Here is a 6085-nt window from a genome sequence, read left to right as displayed (position 1 = left end):
CCAGATGAACCAAGCATAAGATAGAAGGCAACTCCAACTTATAAGCAACATTATCAATTCTTCGCAAAACCTCGTAAGGACCAATATATGGGGGAATGAGCTCCCCCTTCTTGCCAAACCTCACTACTCCCTTCATGGGAGATAACTTAAGGAAAACTTTTTCCCCAACCTCAAACTCTAAGTCTTTATGCCTGACATCCGCATAGAAATTTTGGCAACTTTGGGCAGCCTTAAGCCTCTCTCATATCATCTTTACCTTCTTCATGGTCTGGTAAACAAAGTAAGGACCAAATATGTCTGCCTTACCAAGCTCAAACCAACTAATAGGAGACCTACACCTCCTACTATACAATGCCTCAAAAGAGGCCATACAAATACTAGAACGATAGCTATTGTTGTAAGCAAACTCCACCAAAGGTTGATGCTTAACCCAATTGCCACCATAGTCATTCACATAAGCCCAAAGCATATCCTCCTATGTCTGAATAGTTCTCTCTTTTTGCCCATCTATTTGTGGGTTGAAAGCAGTACTCAGACTAACCTTAGTCCCCAACCCTCTCTTAAAAATTGCTAAAATTAAAATGTATATTGCGTGCCATGATTAGAAATAATCAAAATAGGCATGCCATGTAGCTTCACAGTCTCCTGAAGGTACAACTTTATGTAATCCTTCACCAAGAAAGTAGTCCACACTAGAAAAAAGTGTGCAAACTTAGTCATCCTATCCACGATGACCCAAATCAAATCATATTGACTCCGAGGCCAAGAAAGACCGGTAATGAAGTATATATTGATCACTTCCCATTTCTATTTGGGTAACTCAATTTCTTGATACAACCCTCCTATCCTTATGTGCTCAACCTTAACCAGTTGACACACCATGCACTTGGCCACAAAATTAGCCACATCCTTCTTCATGCCATTCCACTAATAGATATCCTTGAGATCATAATATATCTTAGTCGAGCTGGGATAAACAACATAGTGCAACTTATGCGCCTTGGCTAAAAAACTTTATCGTAAACTGTCAACATCAGAAACACATAACCTCCCTTGGTACCATAAAGTACCATCACCATCGATCTCAAACACCATTACCTTTTTCCTACCAACATCACTTTTGATTTTCATCAAGATAGGATCTAAGACTTGCTTCTCCTTAATCTCCGCACAAAGAGACGATCGAACCACTTCTTGCACCATCACACCACCATTCTTAGAGTCCAAGAAGTGAACTTCAAGATTACCCAAGCGGTGAATATCCTTCACCAATTCCCATTTTCCTTCCCCCATATAAGCCAAACTCCCCATGGATAACCTGATAAGAGCATCAGCAACCACGTTAGCCTTACCTGGTTGATAGTGAAGACTCATATCATAGTCCTTAAAAAGTTTAAGCCATCTTCTCTGCCTGAGATTAAGCTCATTCTGAGTGAACACATACTGAGACTTTTATGATCAGAAAAAATATCCATGTGAACACCATACAAATAATGCCTCCATATTTTCAAAGCAAACACAACCGCCAACAGCTCCAAATCATGAGCAGGATAATTTCTCTCATACACTTTCAACTGCGTGGAAGCATAGGCAATTACCTTCCCATACTATATCAAAACACAACCAATCCCTACCCGAGATACATCACAATAAACAAAAAACCCCTCATTGCCTTTTGGCAAAGTCAGAATTAAAGTCGAAGTTAAATTATCCTTCAACTTCTCAAAACTCCCTTCACAAGTATTCACCTAAGAAAACTTGACCTTCTTCTGTGTTAACTTAGTCAAAAAAACAACTATCGATGAAAAGCTTTCCACAAACCACCTATAATACCTGGCTAAACCCAAGAAGCTTCAATTGTCAGATGGAGTTGTGGGTCTAGTCCAACTTTTCACTATAATAACCTTTTGTAGATCCACCATGATCCATCAACTAGAAATAATATGACCCAAGAAAGTTACAACATTCAACCAAAACTCACACTTAGAGAACTTGGCATACAACTGTGGTTCCTTTAAGGTCTTCAACACCACATGTAGTGATTGGCATAATCCATCTCACTCTTTAAATAAACCAAAATGTCATCAATAAACACCATAACATACAGATCTAACTACTAATGTAAAACCCTGTTCATCATATCCATAAATGCTGCCAGAATATTAGTCAGCCCAAATAACATTACCAAAAGCTCAAAGTTCCCATATCGAGTATGAAAATCTATCCTAGGGATATCTACCTCCCTAATATTTAGCTGATGGTACCCAAACCAAAGAAATATCTTAGAAAAGAACTTGTCACTTTGCAACTAATCAAACAAATCATATATCCTTGGAAGAGGATACTTATTCTTAATTGTCACCCTTTTCAACCGCCTACAGTCAATGCACATCCAAAGGGAACCATCCTTCTTATGCACAAATAACACCGATGTACCCCACAGAGATACACTACGATGAATAAAACCCTTATCCAGAAGATCCTTAAGTTGCTTCTTGAGTTCTTTTAACTCAGCTGGAGCCATTCGATATGGAGGAAATGAAATTGGATAAGTGTCCAAAACTAAGTCAATACCAAACTCTATTTTCTTATCCTGAGGAACATCAGGAAGATGATCCAAAAAGATCTTTGGAAACCACTAGAACTGGATGGAAAGAAAGACCTTTCAAGTTAGAATCCTTAACCCAGACCAAGTGATAAAGACAACCTTTAGAAATTAACATTTTAGCTCTAAGATAAGAAATAAATCTCCCCCTAGGAGCTACAGATCCACCCTTCCATTCTATAACTGGTTCACCAGGGAACCTAAAGATAACCCTATAGGTCTGACAATCCAAGGATGTGCAACAAGAGTGCAACCAATCCTTACCCATAATGACATCAAAATCCATCATAACCAACTCAAACAGATCCACCAAGGTCTACTTGCCACCAAAAAATACCACACTCCCTATAGACTCTCTTCCCAATAACCAAGTCACTTACCGGGGTAGAAATAGAAAAAGGATACAAAATAACTTCTTGATCAAAACCAAAAAATATATCCACATAAGGAGTCATATAGAAGATTGTGCACCCCAGATCAAGCAAACAATATATATCATGAGAGAAAAGCTGTAACATATGAGTAACGACATCAGGTGATACCTCAAATTCTTGTCTAGAGGCCAAAGCATACAACCTATTCTGACAATTACTAGAACCCGGAGCAGTAATAGAAGTAAATGCAACACCTCTAGGTGTAGGAGTAGAAGATGAAGCCACAGTAATCTTATTCACCCCCATAGCAAACTTATTAACTAAATAATTCCTGAGATGATGGCCTACCTAGCCAAAATTAAAGTATTTGTTCCTTTCTTCATCGCAAGAACCCTAATTAGGACGACCACAAAATCGATAAGGAGCGCATAAAGAAACTCACTAACCTCTGCTTACCTGAGATTGGGCATTCTGTGCCTAGAAATTATCACCACTTTGATGACGCTTGTTGCCCACCTGGTAAGGAGCGCTAGCAGAAGAGTAGGAACCTAAACTCCCCTACTTCTTTTTCTTCCATTTGTCACCTTCCCAACCACCCTAAAAATGAGCACCTTCCTGGTCAGAAAACCTGTTCCTCTTACCCTATCTATACCAAACTTTGCCTACTTCTTCTTTCCATCATCCACTTGCTGCGTATGAATAGTTAACCTCGAGATGTCCATATCTTTAATTAACAAGGAAGTATTACTCTCTAAAATCAAATACTGAAGATTTAACCCAGAAGCAAACTTCCTTATTCTTTCCCATATGTCAGCAACTAAATTAGGAACATACCTTGACAATTGGTGATACTTTAAGGCATATTCCTTGACAACATCCTCCCCTACTCGAGGTTTATAAACTCCTCCATCTTTTCTTCGCTTAACTCTTGGGGAAAGAACTGACCCAAGAAGGCTTTAGAAAAAGTATCCCATAATACCGATTCTTCTATATCACCTCTGTACCTTTTCTACTCTTCATACCACTAATATGAAATATCTTTGAGCTGATAAGCTGCAAAGTTTACCCCTCCATATTGGTAGCCTACATCATTCAAAATATCTATTATATTTCATCTAAGAAGCCCTATGGATCCTTATCTACCTTCATTCTAAAAAAATAGAAGGACCCATCTTCATATATTGGCCAACCCTTGTGGGCTTAACAGACAAAGCACCAGTCGCACCCTGCTTAGCCTAACTAACTATTATCTGAGAAATAACATGAATAGACTGACAGAATTCCACATTAGTTACCTTGCCTTGAGGAGGACTAGTAGCAACCAGTGAAACTCTAGAACTATCAGGGATAGGACTGTGAGACCAAAAATAAACCCCAAAAGTAGGATGGACCCTTTTTATATTACCCCCAGATGGGATTGAAGAAATTCCTTGTGTTCTAGATCTATGAGGCATAATCTGAGTATGAAAAAACAATCTATGAGGCATAATCTGAGTATGAAAAAAAAGGATTAGAGAAGCTTCTAAGACAGAGACTCCGAGCTTTAAAATTGTATACCAAGAAAGTGAAACATTCCTAAATGCCTGATAGCCTTTCCCTTATGAGTGTAGCGTACTACACACCCTTAAAAGAGAATCAACTTGACATGATTTTGTGGGCTCCAAATTGACTATGAACCTAGGCTCTGATACCATCTTGGTGCAACCAGACAGAGGGACTTATCATAATGGGCATCCTAAGTTCGACCGGTATCGAAGACCATTCCCGAAACCCAACCCAACCTCCAGCCGCCTTTCTTGAGTTGGATAAATTTTGAGCATGTAATAAGATAGTGTAACTGCTCACATGATAACTCTAGGATAGGATCATAATCGTGACCGACTCAATTGAGTCTAACCATTTCATACCAACAATACAACTACACTAAACTAATATCGAAACAAGGGCCATAAACCAGTCCATAACCAAAGAAGATTCCAAAATATAATATAATTAATCCCAAAATAAAATATGATGGAACAGTGAGAAATTATGTCCGATGATGCCAAACTCAATACTAATACAAATGCTAAGGCTGACACCTATACCGATCCTGCCCATTCCAACCCATAGTAGTACCACAAAGCCTCTAACCAAAAAAGTAATAAAATTTAATTGGGACATGCCTCCAACCATGGCCAAAAATAATATAAAAAATAAAATTAAAGTGTCTATAAAGATCCATAACATGAAGTAGAGCCTTTTAAAAAGATAGAAGTTCACCACTTTAGTCCAAATACTGATCCCTGAGTCAATCACTATATAGAAGGATTAGAACAATAGGTTCCAGCATAGCGTGGGGTATATAACTGCCAGTAGACGGGTTGGTGGATGAACGCTAGCATGACCTTGGGATAAGGATAAAATAATGCCATTTATAAAACCAAGTAAAATCACTCGTATGCATACAACCATACATATATATATATATATAACCATGTCGAGAAAGGTGACCAGGTGTATCATGCCTTTAAGAACTTTACCTACGCTGTGTAGCTTTACCGTCCTAAACCACTTATAGGCTATATGGGTTCAGATCCCCTTGCTGAAAAGGACCTAGTGCGTGAAGCCGCACAACTAGGAATGAAAAGTTGGGATGACTATTACATCCCCAAAATATAGTGTAACATCATGCACACAGTCAACAAGACCAACCTCACATCGAGAAATATGAGTTTCCAATTTTGGTCCCCCCGGGACCTCTACCTTTCACCACTTTGCTACATATTCTGCCATTATTTCCCTATTAAAACCATTAGCAAGAAACCAATCAATATATATACCATTTATTAACCAAGGCCATTTATTGGTGGTATCATTATACTGACCTTAGTTACAAGTAGTATCCATAGCCAACCACATATAGGTTTAAGGGGACTTCCAAGTGCCTTTTTATTTACCATATTAAACCACTTGGTGGAATCCATATACCCCACAAGCATAACTATTTAGACATTTACCTTTCCAAGCCATTTAAACTAGGCATAATTCCTTTACCAAGTTTTTAAATAAGTAAGAGTTTCATTAAAAGTACTCAATGCAATAAAAATATGCTTATAGGTATTTT

Source organism: Capsicum annuum, chromosome 8, assembly GCF_002878395.1.
Source record: "Capsicum annuum cultivar UCD-10X-F1 chromosome 8, UCD10Xv1.1, whole genome shotgun sequence".
Taxonomy (NCBI): Eukaryota; Viridiplantae; Streptophyta; class Magnoliopsida; order Solanales; family Solanaceae; genus Capsicum; species Capsicum annuum.
Note: the sequence above shows the minus strand (reverse complement) of the source record.